At 39.7% G+C, this 20,937-nt stretch overlaps 1 protein-coding gene and 1 long non-coding RNA gene across 3 annotated transcripts in view; one reads left to right on the top strand and one right to left on the bottom strand.

The window, feature by feature from the left end:
• The window catches only part of LOC149602700 (uncharacterized), a 198,587-nt gene that overhangs the window by 72,950 nt on the left and 104,700 nt on the right, over positions 1–20,937 (bottom strand). The window lies entirely within an intron of this gene.
• On the top strand, positions 7,479–8,069 carry LOC149602705 (uncharacterized). 2 transcript variants are annotated; one of them, XR_016377080.1, is made up of 3 exons: positions 7,479–7,681; positions 7,759–7,947; positions 8,020–8,034. It is a non-coding gene; the product is annotated as an uncharacterized LOC149602705 (long non-coding RNA). The 2 variants fall into 2 exon arrangements; XR_016377079.1 differs by having other exon boundaries at positions 7,480–7,681; positions 8,016–8,069.

The raw sequence follows: 20,937 nt of genomic DNA, 5'->3' as shown, positions 1-20,937 counted from the left end.
ACGTGGTCAACGTTCCTATAAATGTTGAGTCTACAGTGTCAGTGTTACCACGGTTACCTTGTGAAACAGATACTGTTCAAATTGAGTTTATGAGGAGAATGCAATATAACACACCATATTTGTATGAAACTGTTAGGCCTAAAAAAATGCACGAAGCTCTTAAGGTTTTGGTGAAAACACCGTTGTATATTAAGCATGGAATATCTGTAAGAGTCGATATATTGGATCCAATTCCAGAAGAACTTGAATTTATTGTTGACGAAAATGACCGTCAGTTAAATCAAGATGATATATTAAGCGAAAACCCAGTTGGGTCAGTGAATTTAGCGAACGAAAATGATAGCGATGATATGTGGAATGAAGTCAATGAAGCTAACGAAGTTAATTTATTACCAGTTGGGAATCAAGACACGTTGTTAGTGTCATTGTCCGATTTCCTTCCGACTAACACCATGCGTGTTAAGTTTGCTCCTGGTGAAGGTCAAACGCCAATGTCTTTGCTCTATGACGAGGACGCTGAGGAATTGTCATTCCCCAGTATTTATGTCGGTCAGAAGAGAAACCTTAAGGTTAAAGGTAGGTTTGGGGATATTGCCAAGTGGGAGCTTCGTAATGTTGATCGACGTTGCGCCAAGAATGTCTCAAAATGGTTTTACGCTTTTGTTAAGTTGGAAACAATGAAAGTTAGTGAATCTATACAAGTGTGTATGAGAAAAACCAAGAGAAAAGATGGCTCTAATTACACTGCTGGGTTTTTATCGTCTGCTGGTGCACTCGATTCAATTGTTAAGCAGGATGATGGTTTTAGAGTATTAGAAAATTTGCAGTCCTCGCCTTCATATTGGCAGCATAGGCAGAAAGAGTTAATGGCTATGATTAGGCAGCTTGGTACGGCTACCTTTTTTATAACGTTTTCAGCTGCGGAAGGCAAATGGCCTGAGCTTTTGAACATACTGAGAGTGACCTCAGGTCAAGAACGCTTAGCGGATAATGAAATTAGGAATTTAAGTTTTTCGGAAAAGGCCAAGTTGATTCAGAATGATCCTGTTACTTGTGCTAGATATTTTGACCACCGTTTTCGGGCTCTGCTTAAAGCTTTGCAAAAACTAGGTCCCCTTGGTGTTATTGAAGATTATTACTTTAGAGTTGAAATACAGCAAAGGGGGTCTCCCCATCAACATGGGTTGATATGGATTAAAGATGCGCCTAAGCTCAAAGATGATTTGTCGAATGTTAAAGAGGTAGAGGACTTTATTGATAAAGCTATTTCTTGCGCTGGTAAATTGAACGATGATAATGGGGATTTATTAACGTCTTTGCAAATGCACAAGCACACGACAACGTGTAAGAAAAAGGTAAATAACAGTTCAGTTTGTCGTTTTGGAATTCCATTTCCTCCCATGCCTAGAACTATTGTTTATGATCCGAGTTTAAGAGAACCCGGTACTCTTGACGAAGAACTGAAATGTAAGAGGAATTCCAAAAAATTGAATGAACTTTTGCAATCGAAAGAAAAGGAATTTTGGGTAGATAGTTTCGAGGAGTTGTTGGCAAAGTTGCGAATGAGTGAAGAGGAATATATTAAGGCAGTTACGTATGACATAAAAAAGAAAGTTGTTTTATTGAAAAGACTCCCTAAAGATACTAGGGTTAATCCGTACAACCCGTGCACTTTGCGCCTTTGGCAAGCGAATATGGACATTCAGTTTGTCTAATTTGGAGGAAAGGATGATTTCACCACGAATGCCTTTTATGCAAATAAGAAGGTTGGGTTGTGATCAACAAAGGGGGATTAAGGGAAACGTGGTCAACGTTCCTATAAATGTTGAGTCTACAGTGTCAGTGTTACCACGGTTACCTTGTGAAACAGATACTGTTCAAATTGAGTTTATGAGGAGAATGCAATATAACACACCATATTTGTATGAAACTGTTAGGCCTAAAAAAATGCACGAAGCTCTTAAGGTTTTGGTGAAAACACCGTTGTATATTAAGCATGGAATATCTGTAAGAGTCGATATATTGGATCCAATTCCAGAAGAACTTGAATTTATTGTTGACGAAAATGACCGTCAGTTAAATCAAGATGATATATTAAGCGAAAACCCAGTTGGGTCAGTGAATTTAGCGAACGAAAATGATAGCGATGATATGTGGAATGAAGTCAATGAAGCTAATGAAGTTAATTTATTACCAGTTGGGAATCAAGACACGTTGTTAGTGTCATTGTCCGATTTCCTTCCGACTAACACCATGCGTGTTAAGTTTGCTCCTGGTGAAGGTCAAACGCCAATGTCTTTGCTCTATGACGAGGACGCTGAGGAATTGTCATTCCCCAGTATTTATGTCGGTCAGAAGAGAAACCTTAAGGTTAAAGGTAGGTTTGGGGATATTGCCAAGTGGGAGCTTCGTAATGTTGATCGACGTTGCGCCAAGAATGTCTCAAAATGGTTTTACGCTTTTGTTAATTTGGAAACAATGAAAGTTAGTGAATCTATACAAGTGTGTATGAGAAAAACCAAGAGAAAAGATGGCTCTAATTACACTGCTGGGTTTTTATCGTCTGCTGGTGCACTCGATTCAATTGTTAAGCAGGATGATGGTTTTAGAGTATTAGAAAATTTGCAGTCCTCGCCTTCATATTGGCAGCATAGGCAGAAAGAGTTAATGGCTATGATTAGGCAGCTTGGTACGGCTACCTTTTTTATAACGTTTTCAGCTGCGGAAGGCAAATGGCCTGAGCTTTTGAACATACTGAGAGTGACCTCAGGTCAAGAACGCTTAGCGGATAATGAAATTAGGAATTTAAGTTTTTCGGAAAAGGCCAAGTTGATTCAGAATGATCCTGTTACTTGTGCTAGATATTTTGACCACCGTTTTCGGGCTCTGCTTAAAGCTTTGCAAAAACTAGGTCCCCTTGGTGTTATTGAAGATTATTACTTTAGAGTTGAAATACAGCAAAGGGGGTCTCCCCATCAACATGGGTTGATATGGATTAAAGATGCGCCTAAGCTCAAAGATGATTTGTCGAATGTTAAAGAGGTAGAGGACTTTATTGATAAAGCTATTTCTTGCGCTGGTAAATTGAACGATGATAATGGGGATTTATTAACGTCTTTGCAAATGCACAAGCACACGACAACGTGTAAGAAAAAGGTAAATAACAGTTCAGTTTGTCGTTTTGGAATTCCATTTCCTCCCATGCCTAGAACTATTGTTTATGATCCGAGTTTAAGAGAACCCGGTACTCTTGACGAAGAACTGAAATGTAAGAGGAATTCCAAAAAAATGAATGAACTTTTGCAATCGAAAGAAAAGGAATTTTGGGTAGATAGTTTCGAGGAGTTGTTGGCAAAGTAGCGAATGAGTGAAGAGGAATATATTAAGGCAGTTACGTATGACATAAAAAAGAAAGTTGTTTTATTGAAAAGACACCCTAAAGATACTAGGGTTAATCCGTACAACCCGTGCACTTTGCGCCTTTGGCAAGCGAATATGGACATTCAGTTTGTACTTGATCCTTACGCTCTGGTTATGTATATTGTGTCTTATATAGGAAAATCTCAGCGTGGCATGTCAATGCTTTTGCGTGAAGCTGCTAAACGAGCACAGTCAGATAAATGTACGGTAAAGCAAAAGTTGAAAGTGATAGCAAATCAGTTTTTGAATGCGCACGAGGTAAGCGCGCAAGAAGCGGCATATAGTGTTTTACAAATTCCAGTCTCTAGATGCAGTCGGGCCTGTATATACGTGAATACAAATTTGCCCGAAAATCGAGTCCATATTCTCAAAAGCAAAAGTGAGCTTGAACAGTTGTCAGAAGATAGTATGGACGTTTTCGCTTCTGGAATGTTGGACCATTATGTTCAAAGGCCAGATGATTTAGAGGCAGTAACGTTAGCTCAATTTGCGACGTGGTACGAGTTTTCCAAAAGTCGTAGAGTTACGAAAACCCAAAGTCATATTGATTACAGTGAAAACCTTGAAGTTGAATGTGGTAAATGGTTGAAACTGAAAAATGATTCAGGTTTTATTAGAAAACGTGGTCATTCTAAAATTATGCGGTATCGGAGATTCAATTTAGTGAAAGAACCCGAACAGTATTATCGTGAGCAAATAATGTTGTTCTCGTCTTGGCGCGATGAGAGTAGGGACATTTTGACAAAGGATCTGAAATCAGAGTATGAACTTAAACTTGAGATTATAAAGGAATGTAGAAAAGAATTTAATAACGAAATTGACGAAGCGGCCATTGAACAGGCTGTCCGAGATTTCGAAAGTGAAGCTATTGAAGCTGATCTTACTAATATTCAGCCTGAATTGGAACATCGAAATGAAATAGATAGATCTTTAATTGTCGAAGATTCTGAATTTCTAATTAATACGGTTCAGGAGTCTATAGGAAATATTACCCGTGATATTCTTGATGGTAATGCGGAAAGAACTATTGCTCCGTCAGTGACGTTAGTCAATGATTCTGAGTACAATGTACTTGTTAGAATGCTGAATGTGAAACAGAAAGAAATATTTTATGAAGTTCTGCATCATTTAAAATGCAAGGAAACGCCTTTACGGCTATTTGTTACCGGTGGCGCTGGTGTTGGAAAAAGCGTTTTGATAAGTGCCATATTTGAAGCTGTTACTAGATTTTACAATAAGCAGCCAGGGTCTAATCCCTCAGAAGTTAAAGTTTTGCGATGCGCACCTACGGGCAAGGCTGCCTTTAATATAGGTGGCGCTACTTTGTATAGTACCTTTTGTCTACCGGTTAGTCAATTTGCCGGGAATATTTCCAGGCTAGAAAGTGAAACTCTTCACAATTGTAGATTGATGTATGGTCAAGTGAAATTGGTAATTATTGACGAAATATCAATGGTTGGAGCCAAGGTTTTTAACCGAGTTAACGCGAGATTGCAAGAGATAATGGGTTGTCCAGATTATTTCGGTGGTGTATCTGTACTGTTAGTTGGAGATTTTAACCAACTTAGACCAGTGCGCGATCATTTCGCCTTTCAAGGTCAAAGTGATACTGACAATCCCTATGCGGCGTTAATTGGTAACCCAATATGGGAAGAATTCCAGTTTGCAGAGCTTGAAGAAATTATGAGGCAAAAAGATGACAAAAGATTTGCGGAAGCTTTGAACAGAATGGCTGTGGGAAGTATGAATCAGGATGATATTGACTTTTTTGTAAGTTTAGAAGTGAATAGAGAGCGTGTACCGCCAAAAGAAGCGATACATCTTTTCCCTACTAACGTTGAAGTGAACCAATTTAACGAAGAGATGCTTTTAAACATGAATACGGAAAAGTCTATTTCCGTTTCAGTAAATGTTGTAAATGGTGATCTTACTAGCGAAGTTAGAAATAACATTCTTTCTCAAGTTCAAACGTTGGCAACGTCTGATACGTATGGTCTGCCTAAAGAATTGACGCTCGCTTGTGGCGCCAGATACATGATGACTAACAATGTTGATACGTCTTACGGACTTACAAATGGGGCAACAGGTTGGTTAAGAAAAATAGGGTACTGCAAAAATAGGCTCGGTGAACAAATTCCGTTTAGGGTTTGGATTGAGTTTGCTGATGCTAATGTTGGAAAGTTGTTGAGACAAAAGAGTCATGGGTTATACGAGCAGAATAACTTTAACAGTATTTGGACTCCTGTCGAGAAAGTTACCAAGGCATTCAGTAGAAAATGGAGGCAAAATAATGTTTCGGTCTCTAGGAAACAGTTTCCTTTGGTCATTTCTGAGGCTATTACGATACACAAGAGTCAAGGTGATACGTATTCGTCTGTAGTAGTTCATTGTAATCAAAGAAAGAAATTAGAGAGAGCTCATTTATACGTTGCCTGTAGTAGAGCGAGAAACGCCTCTGGTTTGTATATTGAGGGTAAATTTCAAGTTCCAAATGCGCCTAAAAACAATCAAGTTGAATTGGAAATTAAAAGATTACGAGATACGAAGAGTATTGCGTTACCGTTCTTGAACGAACCGGTTTATATTTATGTTCACAATGTGCAGTCCTTAAACGCACATTTGGAAGATATTTTAGCAGACAGTACCGTAATAAGAAATGCCCAGTTATTATGCTTTGTTGAAACGTGGAAGAAAGAAAATGATGAGTTTTATGTGCCATCCTTTAGGGAAGTGGGTGGTATTTATCTGCCAAGAACGGCACGTAGAATTGCATTTGGTTTTTCCATTTATTTAAAAGATACACCAGAAAATGTAGTTAACGATTTGAATAATAGGGTTTTACGAACCGATAGACCTTTCAGAAATTCGCATGTGGAACGTTGCTGGTTAGATGTTTCCATTGAAAATGAACCGATGACTGTTGTTTTGTTGTACAAATCGCCTGGAGCGAGTTTGAGATCAGTTTTTGAGGATTTTAACCCTTTATTCGATATTAGATATGATGCCTCTATTCCGACAGTTGTTGTGGGAGATTTTAACATAAATTTTTTAAAAAGCAAAACCGCGTTGAAAATGTTCTTTGATTCGTTTGATATGATTCTAATGCCTGGTCTTGAAGAGAAAGTATCAACTGACTATCATTGCCAGTTAGATTTAGCGTTCGGAAACAAGCTTTTCCGTGAGAGATACAAAGCATGTTACAGAGAGACGTACTATTCATATCATAAAGGTATATGTTTTTTTAAAAGGGAATAGTTTTGGAGACAGTTTCATCTGAGAAGGCCCTGTAAAGTCAACTGATATGTTGTTTTCTGATATGTGTTCATTAAAAAAGTTATGGCGTCGTATAATAAACTGTGGTTGTTGGTGAAAGTCCTAACCCTAGAAGCTTTGTATAATTACCCGAAAGGGTAGGAAGTCCTGGTCCTAGAGGCCTTATATAATTACCCGAAAGGGTAGGTAGTCCTGGTCCTAGAGGCCTTGTATTATCAGCCGTAATGATTGGTTGATAGAAATCCTAGCTCTAGGAGCTTTGTAAAGTTATGAGTGTTTTTTTCTGATATGTGTCATTATCAGAAATTGTGGCGTCTTATATTAAGCTAAATTGGCGGCGGAAGTCCTATAATGAAAGAAAGTGAAAATGTCCTGGTCCTAGAGACCTTGTATAATTACCCGAAAGGGTAGGAAGTTCTGGTCCTAGAGGCCTTGTATTATCAGCCGTAATGATTGGTTGATAGATATCCTAGCTCTAGGAGCTTTGTAAAGTTGTAAGTGTGGTTTTCTGATATGTGTGATTATCAGAAATTGTGGCGTCCCATAATGAAAGAAAGTGAAAATGTACCAAATTGAAAACGTATGAAATTGAAAACTTGTGAAATTGAAAACTTATAACCCGAAAGGGTTGCTCAAAATGGTATTTGCACCATTAAGAGAGAAAAACTTATGACCCGAAAGGGTTTCTCAAAATGTTATATGAAGCAGAGAGAGAGAGAGAGAGAGAGAGTTGGTAGTGTTACCTTTAATAGACAATTGGCAAGTATAAGGTAAAATCACGTTTGACCCATGCAGTTTATAAGATCTATCACTATTGTAGAGAGAGAGGCAGAATTGCTAGTATTACCACCGAAAGGCAATTGGTAATTAAAGTGGTATCACATTTGACAGAGTTTACAGGATTTATTACCATTGTAGAAAAGGATCGAAATGATGAATTACATTTTAGATCTCTGTGACGCAAGGAATCGCACCGTAAAAAATGATCGTAAGCAAGTATTTGAAAATTGTTGGGGTAAGATAACATAATGTATCATGGCTTTTCACTAATTGCATTTTCTACAGTTCGCTTACCATTCACGGATGTTCAGTTTTCGGTTCTACTTCCAATATGTGTAATCCTGATTCGTTCTAGCGACGGGAGCATATAGGAAATGTACTGATCCTACTGAATGGTCGTTAGTCATCCCCTCTCTCGTAGTTAATCGTACAATGACATAGCTAACCAAATCGATTACGATTTTGGTTTTCAAGGTAAATTTCAATTATGCTTAACCATGTAGGTGAATTCTTTTTCGCTTATATCCATTTTGTTTTTCAAGCTAGAAATTGGTGAAAAATATCTGAACCAAATTTAATTGTAGACAAAAAACCCGAGTTGGTGAAGATGTGCGTTATTGCATCCATTCTTAGAACGGGTAAATGGTGTCATTGAAAACCTGTTTCTCAATTAAAAAACTCCATTCTTTACAAGGTTTGTTCTAAACGTTTGAAAGCCTAATGAAGCATTACGTTTATCAATCTCTCCACATACGTGAAATTCTGGACACGTCTTTCATTCTCTGGACAATCGTTAAAGTCTACTGAGCCTTTCATTTCGAAAAAGCATCGCAATCTTTTAATACGACGTTGTGTATTGAAAACAATTATGATAATGTTAAATGTTGATATATGTTAATGGTTTTTTCCCCATGTGGGTTTTCCCAGAATCTTTTTTCCCACGTACAAGTGGGTTTTTTTGATTCAAATTAACTTTTAAGCAGATTTACTTGTTGTTCGCTGTAATGTAAGTTAGAGAAAGGGAACATTTAAATATGATATACTGTATAAAAGAAATGACAAATGTTATGTAGAGTTCGGGGGTTCATATCCCAGGTGTGAGACACTGATGCAGGCTTTTCACGGATAAAGTTGGATTTCCAAGGTTGGTGAATCCTAGAACTCTATATTAGGTGTGATTCACAGATGTGGGTTTTTCACGGATAAAGTTGGATTTCCAAGGTTGGTGAATCCTAGAACTTCCGTGGAATTACCTATATAGGGTGATATCACACGGAATGTGATACTCTACATTGGAAAATATTAAATACTTCGTCGCTAAGTTTGATATTTCAGAATCCAGCTGTGATACACAGATGCGGGCACTTCACGGATAAAGTTGGATTACCAAGGTTGGTGAATCCTAGAAATTTCGTGAAAATGCCAACATATAGTGATATCACAGGGGATATGATTCACGATGTTATTGTTAGGTTTAGGGAAGTCAGCGCTTAAATAAAATGTTTATGAGTTGAAAATGGACGTCTTAATTACTGAGGTAAACACTGAGCAGTACACTCTAAGAAATGGAAGTGTTAAAAACGTGTTAAAACGGTGTAAACACCGTAAAAACACCCAAAAGAGAGTTTTCTTACCTTGAGTTTTTAGGGGCCAATTTAAAGTGTAAATTCGGTGTAAAATAACACTATTACAAGTTGGGAAAACCAAAATATTACCTCTCCGAGTCAAGACGACTACTTACAAACTTATTTACCCAGATATGGAAATGTTTCTTAAGTTAAAATTTATGAAATATTAAAGCAGTATACAAAGCATAGCAAATATACTGTAAATCAGACGACATTTTACATCCAATAATGATATACTTGTACACATTAAAATCATCCGATGGGGGAGAAACGGGAAATGAAGAGATAAAACTTTGGAGGGATACTACCTTTACGTGTTTGTAAAGGCCCAATTTTCTACTCCTCAACTGTATGCCCTCTATGTTCAAAACCATATTCACAACAGGGTTGCCATATAAACACTATCCTCTCGTTTCACCTCAACGATTTTCTTAGTTTGTCAACATGACTGTTAACGTTACATAACACCAAAGCTTATTTGTGGCTAATCACACTGAAAGTAAATGCGTACCATAAAAAGCATGAAAACACGAAGCTATTATCCGATTACGCTCAGACATTTCACTGGTCTGGGCTGCGTTCAGCAGAGCTCACCAAAAAAGACAGGGGATTTTGGAAATGTTTACCGGTGAGCTCTGTCGTCATAGCTTTTCTCCGGTCATCGGCGTTTTATAAATGACGCTAGCGCAATAAAGCGTGCAAGGTACCAAGGCTTAACAAAAATTGTAAGATGACATATTTATAGAGAAAGATAACAACTTTTATAATTAAAATTAGAAACTAACATATCTCTTAAAATTCTCGCGTGATCAACTGGTGTCACGCCAATTAAAGAGCTATAGTCCCATAGAGCTATTTGTATTAATTCATCCATGGTTTTTTCGCCAAGCTGAGAACTACACGTTTTACATCACGTTATCCAAAAAACCGACTATTTTCTTTGAAGACCGCGCTAGCTCAGCGTTAAGCACCGTGACGTCAAAATTCAAAAATAAAATCCCGTTATGTAGGACACTGCTAAAAGCACTGGGCTCTGCTGAACCCGACCCAGATTTCCACCATGATTGTAAAATCTAAGCCTAATTATTTAATAGTGTATTTAACTTTCGGCTCACTCTGAACCGTTAATGTCTCTGCATTACAGAAACGAAAACCAAGCGTTTACTTTTTGGTTCACTAGGTCTATTGACAAATGACAGTTCATTTGACCAACATTGTAGCGTTGCGCTTGTATTCACTTTAGGAAGGATTATCCTATAAACAGATGTAGTATAGCTTAAGTAATATATAAACATCCATTTTAAATAATAATATTAAAAAAAAATCTTTGGAATATCAAAATGAAATAGAGCTTAAAAGCTAGAAAAGTACTAAATGCATCATAATTACGAAAAATATTTCCACATATTCAATTTATATTATGGAAAACGGGAATATTAAGGTTCTGAAGGATTTCTTTACACATCAAAACAAAAACGAACTTCTAACGCAGCGCACTAGTGTAACAACGGACGGACACATATAGACTGCTGTTTTACCCTTTCCGTATTAATTTTGAGTTTAGAGACATGATTATCTTAAATATTAAAATAAATATAATTAATATTTAATATTTTCTTCGTTAGTTGTTCGCCTTATTGAGCGTTACATCGTTTTGAAAAAGAATAATTAAACATTCTTGAGAGACTTGACTAATATTGGCGTTTGAAATGAAGCATATGCCGGTTGCGTCGCCTTACTCAAATAGGTAGTATATAAGGGTGTCGAATCGCAGCTATGGATAAGAACAGCGCAATTGCGTGAACCTTTGGTGGAAGCCCCGCCATTGGAAGGCCAGACGTTTCTCGTAACCCTGGCCGATCGCCGCGTATGTCTTAACCTTAACGATGATGGAGTAGAAGCCAGGTGTACAGACTGGTGTCCATGTGGGATGGACAAAAACAAAGACCAGAAGATGGTGGTGTTAGAAGCCAGGTGTACAGACTGGTGTCCGTGTGGGATGGACAAAAGCAAAGACCAGAAGATGGTGGTGTTAGAAGCCAGGTGTACAGACTGGTGTCCATGTGGGATGGACAAAGAGCAGATGACGGTGGTGATTAGAAGCCAGTGTGTACAGACTGGTGTCCATGTGGGATGGACAAAGACCGCGAGAGGGTGGGGATTAGAAGCCAGTGTGTGCAAACTGGTGTCCATGTGGGATGGACAAAGAGCAGCAGATGATTGTGATTAGAAGCCAGTGTGTACAGACTGGTGTCCATGTGGGATGGACAAAGACCAGAGGCTGGTGATGTTAGACAGGCAATGGAGTAAATAGCCTGTAAGTGTAATACAATTTTCGAAATTTCCGGAAATTGAGAACACGTTTGCTCCGATTTGCAAACTGCGAACGCGGTCACGTGGGTGTAACAACAGACAGACACACACACACACACACCCACCGACACGTCGAAATTAGAACCTCTCCGTGACATACGTCACAAGGAGAGGTAAAAACACCGTTCGAAATTAAACATGAAAAATTATAATACTGCGGGTTTCTTAAATAAGGTCTTTCATTTTCATTAATGTTTTAATATTAAAGTCAATACAAACAGTAAAAAATTGTTGAAAAAACGTAATTGTTAAACCTTTTTTAAAGATGATATTCATGAAAGAAAACAGTTTTATCCTTTAGATAAAATTAACAAAGAAATTGGTAATCTGGCGGTATTGTACCTTCATAAAACTATGCTAAGCGTGTTAGGCGACACTCTTACAGGTGTTAAGCGATACTCTTAAAAAACGAGACTAGGTTAGGTACTGGCCTCACAGTAGGGCCAGCTTGAGCAGCCAAAGTGGGGCACTTGCTTTTGTGACATGTTTTATCATTATTTTGAGAAAAATTAGAGTACTAAATGGAATTTTTTTTGTAAAATCTGTAGTGCAAATTAGATTAAACGCGTTTCTGGTGCTCGAAAAACTCTTAGTGAAAAGAGATTATTAAATTTAACAAGAACTTCTCTATCTACTACTTGAATATTATAGCCTCCAAAACTAATTTAATATCCTATGCATTTGTACCAATTAAAAACTTTCTGCCTTTTTCAGAAGTTTATATACCCGTAATAATAACTTTAGACTTTATATGCAACAACCCTCGCTTGACGAGGTATAGTTCTGCATGTGAGAACTTTCCTCATGTGATGGAGTTCTCTCATTGCTATGAATATAGCATTAATTGGTAATAAGACTGCGGAATGGCGGATAATCAAAATTTAATTAAACAGGAAATCCATACTCGAAATTTGAGTTATGCTTCATGAGTGGTAAATGTAGCCACTATAGTGTTTTTTACGTCATCGGTTTTGCACTTAAGTCTAGGAAAAGTATTAGAATTTCTACTACTATCCTACCAAAAGATCTCCCACTCTTAAAGGTGTGAAGCGACACTCTTAAAGGTGCGAAGCGACACTCTGAAAGATGCTATGCCGCACCCTTTAAGGAGTTGCACAACACTAATATGAGAGTAAAAAGTCACTTTCAGTGCGATATAAGAGTTAAAAAGGTGTTAAACTGCACCTCTGTTGTACAATTTTATACTTATCTTTGCCACCAATTGCTCAAATAAGTGTTATTAAACCCTTTCAGGGGTGTAAATGAACACCTGTAACGGTGCCAAATTTGGACCCATATAAACTACTTTTAAAGGTGTTAAAGCACACCCCAATTTCTTAGAGTGTAGGCCTATATAAAAATGTAACCCTTATGTTAAATAACCTTAATTTATTCGAGGAAAGTTTTAAGACGTCTTAAGAAAGGAAATAAAGTATTCTCGTGTAGACAACCATAGCTGCTTAACTGGAATAGTTTTCTTTCCATTCCAATAGTAGTTTCTCTGCTGCTTGGCTTGCCTTTTGTGTTGTCAGTATGTAAAAATAACACACCTGGAAATTTATCGGACTCAAGTAGTTATTTTTAGTAAAACTCCTAGCCGTGGACTAAATAACCTTCAGCGATACTCGAACATAGCTGTTACGCCTAATTCTAATATCGCGTGAGGCCAAATTGAAATTTCAAGTGAGAGTAAATATTTTCCCCTCAAGTTTCACTCGATGTATGGCGTTTTATACGGCTACCCCCAGAAAATCGTGGTTGTCTGCTCGTTAATTGTCACTTCCGCGTTTTTTCGTTAAGCCTAACCCAGGGAAGTGGATCTAGACCCTTTATGGTTTTACTATATCTATGGCTTTGATATGGAGAAATGTTACCAATCATACTGGCAAACCAAGAAAAGTGTTGGAGCATAGCGAGAGAGTAGTTTCCACATGCAAGTTAGAGATATTGAAAACGTTTGAACAATTTACTATTTTAAAATAAACTTCCTGCGGTTGCAAAGCAATAAAAAGCGATAGATACATATTTAGGTTTTTTAAGGGGGTAGTGATAGTCTTCTCGACACGGAGAGGTAATATTTGGGTTTTCCCAACTTGTTACCTCTCCGAGTGACGATGACGTCACGGAGAGGTATTACACTGGACGTGTGGGTTTGTGTGTGTGTGTCTGTCACACCCCACGTGACCGCGTTCGCAGTTTGCGTATCGTAGCAAACGTGTTCCCAATTTCCGGACTGCATTGATAGTTCACGGAAATTTGGAAAATTGTGTTTGTCTCCACTGGCTATTCTACTTGAGTTCCCACACCACCAGCTTTGGTTTTCGTCCACTCCACATGGACACTAGTCTGTACTTGCTGGCTTCCAGTGGCGTCGCTAGGCCTTTTTTGGGGGGGCTATAGCCCCCCCCCCAAATTCCAAACTTAGCCCCCCCCCCCCAAAATCATCCGAAAACCCTACCAAAAAATTGCTGTTAGCAACCTAAAATTCTGTAGCAATATATAAAAAATTATAATGATAGATTCTTGAAGTTTCATCTCTGCAGAGATGAATTTCAATACCAAACAGTAAAATTTTGAAGAAAAGAACAGATGGAGACAAGAAAATGTTTCATGTTCTTTCGGAGGGAGTCCCAATAGTGTGGACTAAAAGCTAACCAAAACTAAAAATAAACTTAAGACAAGTGAAAATCCTTCATAATCGGTTCCGTAGTGGCGTAGTCTTTATCAATGAAAGGTTGCATATCTTTAAAATACGAATAATTTCACGTTGACACGGATAGTTTAAGGTCTACACATTTTCCAATGAACCCATTAAGCATTTCTTTTTATTAATTTCTTATAATAACTAGTTCGCCCAAATTTAGCCCCCCCAAATTTCAAACCCTAGCGACGCTACTGCTGGCTTCCAAGCAGTGGCGTCGCCAGGGTCTCGAATTTGGGAGGGCTTAAGCCCTACCTAAAGCACTGTGTTTCCAATTTTTCAAAACACATCACGTTTATCACGACACCCTCTTGTCTATAAGACGAATATTAGAGTTATAAAATAAGGAAAAGTAATTAAGGACTGAACGCATGTTTTATCAAAAAAGATTTTGCATCACACAAATTAATTTGATTACTGTTAAAATGCTTACTCCAAGCACCCGCATAAACTTAGTAACTTCCCAGCCCCCTGTTGTAAAGTTTTAAATATACTTTATTGAGCTACATTAAAATCTATTACAGTCTAAATAAAGACCTAGTCTTTTAAGAGGTTACGACGTTACTGCCTGGATTCAATATACCGGAGCCTCTATCTAAACTCGGATCACATGACTCGGGAGGTCATGTGATTATGTTAAGAGTCTCGAGTCATGTGACATTGTAACATCTTTTTTTTTGTCTATTGGAATCTCTTTGGTGGTATAATGGGTCGTCCACGTTGGGTGGTTCGATGTGGCTGCACTGCCGTATGTTGGGTTGGTAGGATGTTGATGTGGCGTGTTGCAGGTTTGTCAGATACGGCTAAGGTTGAGTTGTTATCTGGGCGTTGAATTCTTTCGTATGTGTGAAGGGTTTTTGGGATGTCGTTGTTATGGTTAGTGGTGATTGCGTGATGTACTGGTGGTGACGTGGTAACGTGGCTGTTGTCGCTTTGGTTGGTTCTCTGTAAGCCCTCTGGTGGTGGCGATGTGTTGTTAGTTGTCATAGATGTTTTTGTCTGAGTCGGTGTTGTTCCTGTCCTCGGTGGATATTGATCAATCGGGTTTAGCATAGGTGTTGAAGGTGCAGGACGTGGTGGGGACCGTCTACGTTTAAAAATTCTAGTATGGTAGGTAGCTGCGTTATTGTTGCTTTGTGCTTTGAGGTCTGGAAGTTGATGTAATGAAGTTTTGTTGTTGGGGAAAAGGTCGTATCTTGGTCTGAGGTGCATTCTTGTGCGTCGGTACTCTTTTCCGTTGGTGGTCCTTATTCGGTATGAACGTGGTTCGTGCGCTTTGGCTGTAATTGTCGCTGGTACCCAATCTCGTCGTCCCTTCTGGACGTAAATGGCTTGGCCTGGGTTGAGTGGGGCCAATGCTGTTGTTCGTTTTTCGTTGAATCGGTTTACCATTTCTTGTTGTTGTTTTGTTATGGTCTCTTTAGCCCGTTGAATAGGATATTGAGGTTCTAAGTGTTTGCTCATCATTGTCAGCGGCGTTCGTAGCTTCCGACCCATCGATAGCTGGCGACGGACAGTTCGCCCTTGGTGTGGTTCTATGTTCTAATAATACCGTTTCTAGATCCTTTCCGTCTTGCTGCGCTTTGATGATAGCGTTTTTCATAGTCTGTATCATCCTTTCCGTTAATCCGTTGGCTTGTGGATAGTAGGGAGATGATGTAATGTGGCTTGTGCCCCAACTGTTCAGGAATAGGGCTAGATCGTTGCTGTTGTACGGTGGGCCATTGTCCGAAATTAATCGCTGTGGTGGGCCGTGTCTAGCAAAAATTGGCTTTAAGAATTGTATTACAGCGTGAGTGTTGGTATGTTGTAGTTCTTGTAATTCGACGTAGTGCGAGAAGTAATCAACGAGGATGATATACTTTTGTGATGCGATCGTGAATATGTCGGTGCCCGCCGTTTCCCATGGTCGTGCGGGTATTGGATGAGCCATCATGGGCATTGGTGCGTTGGCACGTTGTCTTGATGCGCAAATTGAACAGGTTTTGATGTAGTTGGTGATATCCTGCGTGATGTTTGGCCAGTATACATGTAATTTGGCTTTGGCTATGCAGGCGTTTGTTCCTTGGTGTGTCACATGAATTTTTCCGAGGATTTCATGTTTGCATGGCCTTAGGTACGACCAATCTTGTGCCACGGAATAAGAGTTGTTCCTGATAGTGTAACTCGTCCTGGTGAGGCCAATACGGTTTGCAGCTGGGTGGTAGTGTCGTTATGTGTTTGGGCCATCCTTCTTTTACGTAGTTTATAATTGTCTGTAGGGTGGAGTCGTCCCGTGTCATCCGTTGGTAGCGTTCTTGTATAGCTTGCGGTTGTGTTATTAGTGCGTGAACAGCAGTGTAAGGTCCCTCAAGATCTGGAGTCTCTATCAAAGTTTGTCGTTGTGGGGCTCTAGAGAGCATGTCCGCGATTAGCAATTGTTTGCCTGGGACGTAGGTTAGATTAACTTGGTATCTAAATAATCGCATTATCAGCCGTTGTAAACGTGGTGAGATCAGATGGAGTGGTTTTTGTAAAAGTCCTATTAGAGGATTGTGGTCAGTTTGGACGGTAAATCTAGTTCCGGCAATAAAGTAGTTGAAGTGCTCGCACGCGTATACTATTGCCAATAACTCCTTCTCGATCTGGGCATATCTTTGCTGAGTTGGCGTAAAGGACGTCGACGCATACTCAATGGGATGACCGTTTTGCAAGAGCACAGCTCCTACTCCGTATGGGCTCGCGTCCACTGAAAGCGTGATGTGAATGTTGGGGTCAAAATATGCCAGTACTGGTGTGGTGGAGGCGACTGTTTTTAGGTTTTCGTAGTGATGTTGGTGCGTGGCTTCCCATTTGTAGACGGCGTCCTTTTTTAACAGTGTCCTTAATGGTGCTGTGTCGTTGTTGGCATGCGGAATGAATTTGACTATGAAATTAATCATACCCAAAAAGCTTTGTAATGCAGGCTTATCTGCCGGAGGAGGTAGTGAGGTAATGGCTTGAACTTTCCTTGGGTCCACGTGTATTCCGGTTGTCGTGAAGACGTGGCCGATGTAGGTTGTTCTAGAGACGGCCAGTTGGATCTTTTTGTGGCTGAAACACAAACCCACTTGATAGGCACGTTCTAGGATCTTGATTAATGAACGATTGTGGGATTGCAAATCCGTGGTGCCGATTAAGAAATCATCTGTGGAGATGTGGACCTCAGGAAAGTGTTTTTTAGGATAGATGCGCTGAAGCGTAGCTTGGCAAACTTCTGATCCGGTGGTGATACCCATGGGTAGGCGTGTGAAACGAAATTGTCCTTCTGGGGTAGCAAATGTACACAGTTTGGAGCTCGTTTCATCTAGTTCAATCTGCCAAAATGCGCTCTGAACGTCCAGTACGGTGAATACAGTGGATCCTTTGAGTTCAGCAAAGATTTGTTGAGACGTAGGAACTGGGAATGGCACTCGCTTTATGACTTTATTTAACCTTCGGGGATCGAGGCAAATTCGTACGTCTCCTTCCTTCTTCGGAACCACCACCATTGGGTGGACCCAATCTACCGCTTCCGTAACAGGAACTATAATACCTTTGTTTAGTAGCTTGCTCAACTCCTTTCGCACAGGTTCTTGAAGTGCGATAGGAGTTTTATGTGCCATTGCAATGTATGGGGTTGCGTGTGGTTGGAGCTGTATAGAATGTTGTCCCGGCAGTTTGCCTATGTCTCCAAAAACTGTGTTGTATTGTTGACGGATTTCTTGAGGAGTAATTGAGGTGTAGGTCGGATCAGGTTCAGATAATTAGTCAAGTACATCGATATATCTTGGTGGTGGACCCAGCGGTTGGCGATGGTGTTCGATAAGTCCTAAATGGAACGCTGCTGCAGCTCCCAATATAGGGGTGCGATCTTCTTTAACGATGTAGAATGGGCAGATGGCTGTTGCGTTATAGGATGTGCAGGGGAGATCCACTATACCCTCAATTGGGACCGGGTGGCCTGAATAGGCCATTACTGTATGAGTGGATGGACGCATGGTGGGGCGTTTGGGCACCGTATTGAACATTTCTGTCGTGATAATATTAACTTGCGACCCGGTGTCCTCTTTAAACGTTGTGGGTTTATCGAATAAGTAAAGTTGGTCATAAATTTCATCTTCGGCGTGACATCGAAGTGAGCGCGGTGAACGTTCCTGTGGAACGTGAAGAGAGTCAGTTTCCAAAGTGATGCAATAGGTAAGAGCATCCAGATGATGCGTGTGGTCTTCGTATTCCGGATCTTGATAGTACTCTACATCTGGGGTATACTGCTCTGTATAAAGACCGGTTTCTTGAAGGGAACAGGTCTTCCGGCATTGGGCGCGCCAGTGACCCCTGGTATTACAGCCTAAACATTTTGTGTTTCTGGCAGGACAAGGGCGGTCAAGGTGACTAGTGCCGCAATTGGGACACATGTGCTGACGTTGAGATTCATAGGTAGAGGCTTGGTTGTGGTTGCGTCGATTATTGTACGGTCGTGTCAGTGATCTTTGAGGATGTTGGTAACGTGGTACGTTGGGAGGTCCCCTGTCACGAGGTCGTTGCTTATGATGTCTTTGGCGGCTCATTGCGTCGACGTTGGCAGGTTCAAGAGCTGTATTCAGTTGGATTGTCGGTGTAGTGCTCATCATGTTTGCGTGTATACTAGAAGTCTCTTCGGCCTGGCAGTGTGCTGCTGCTATGTTCAGTGTTAAGTTGGGAATGGCGAGAAGTTGTTTTCGTAATTTCTCATTATTTATTCCGACTACTATAAGCGTGACGAGAAGCTGATCTGTCAGTGGAGCGAAATCACACTCATAAGCCTTGGCCTTTAGGTCCGTAAAAAAATTATCAAAGGTTTGATTCTCTAGTTGTTTTGTAGTGAGGAATACATATCTTGAATATAGCAAGTTGTGATAAGGTTTATAATAGGTATCAAAAGCCTTTATAATCACCGTGACTGTTCTTGCATCATCAACTTCTGCAATTTGTAGAGTATTGTAGATCTTTCGTCCAACTGGGCCCAGTATGTGGAGAAACGTGGCTCTCTGGGTCGCAATGGTTTCCTTATCTAGTTTAGCGGCAGTGGCAAATATCTCGTAACCTTCTTTATACTCTTTCCAAGTTGTGGCGGGATCCGATCCAGGTACGAATTGCGGAGGACTTTTAAATGACGTCATCGTTGCGGCTGCGTAGTACTAACTGTATTGTTGTATTGAGGTACTGTAGCTGCTGGGCCTTGGCGAGTGGAGTAACTTGGGTAATACACTTTGGCGTTGTTTTCGGATCGTGGGTTAAAGGCATCCCACCTCTATCACCATGTTGTAAAGTTTTAAATATACTTTATTGAGCTACATTAAAATCTATTACAGTCTAAATAAAGACCTAGTCTTTTAAAAGGTTACGACGTTACTGCCTGGATTCAATATACCGGAGCCTCTATCTAAACTCGGATTATGTTAAGAGTCTCGAGTCATGTGACATTGTAACACCCCCAACGTCTATCTTCACTAAACATTGACCCTATCACCTTACGTCACAAAATCAACAACCTGTGTTTAGTATTCGATATTGTCCATCGTAACCTTGATTTGGACCCCTCATTATTTTTCACCCCTTATTCCAATACAAGAACTCGTGGTCACTCACAGAAATTAACTAAACCGCGGGTCGCGACTACCTTCCGCCAAACGCATTTTGCCAATTCTGTCATTGATGATTGGAACTATTTGCCCAATGATATTATCATACTCTCTACCAAATCTCAATTCCGTCGTCATTTGATAAACTTTTTTCGCGTTACTTTGTAACTTTCATTTCCCTAGGTTCCTCACTGTATTGTTAGTTTTTTTTTATTATTATTATTCTGAATGACCAACTTATATTGTACCATTTTCTTTAATTATCATTATTATCTTTATCTTATTTTATTTTATTTTATTTTTTTTCTACATATACATGGTCTTAATTAATCTCGTGTTGTTATTCTTGCCCAATGCTATTGTACTATTTTCTCCTGATTACTTGCGTGTTGATGTTTTCTTATTTTGTAATTACATTTTGTTTTTCTTTTCTCTTGACAATTTGTAACTACGTACGATGCCCATTTACACGTCACTTTGTTGACTTTGTGGGCAATCATTCATTCAATAAATAAATAAATAAATAACTTGAAATTGACTATATCAGGACTAGACTAAACTCGAGTGGGCGTGCTTAATTGAGGGGGTCAGTTAATGGGAATTTCAATTATTCGATTCGGATATCCTCGGTACTTTAGTGGCTAGAGGACGGGGCGAAGCTATTTTTTAGACCTTGCTTCGGAAGGCACGCGGCTTTCAGTAAATATATGGGGGCGCTTTAAAGAAATTTTTGGAGGCGCTTCAGAGAATTTTCAGGGGCTCAAGCACCTCCAAAAAACCCCTGGTGACGCTACTGCTTCCAAGCACCACCATCTTCTGTTCTTCGTCATTCGCCTATACCACATAGACAACAATCTGCAACATTGGCTTCTTACACCACCATCTACTGGACTTTCGTCTATACCACATAGACACCAATCTGCAACATTGGCTTCTAACACCACCATCTACTGGACTTTCGTCTATACCACATAGACACCAATCTGTAACATTGGCTTCTACTCCATCATCTTAAGATGTACGCGGCGAGCGGCTAGGGTTACGAGAAACGTCTAGCCTCCCAATGGCAGGGCTTCCACCATCGGTTCACGCGAATGCGTTTTTATCTATTATTATAATGGAATCGAATCGTATATATACC

This window comes from Phalangium opilio, unplaced genomic scaffold (assembly GCF_054372755.1).
Source record: "Phalangium opilio isolate 3A_F unplaced genomic scaffold, DU_Popi_V2 ptg000352l_1, whole genome shotgun sequence".
Taxonomy (NCBI): Eukaryota; Metazoa; Arthropoda; class Arachnida; order Opiliones; family Phalangiidae; genus Phalangium; species Phalangium opilio.
Note: the sequence above shows the minus strand (reverse complement) of the source record. Positions and strands in the feature narration are given on the sequence as shown.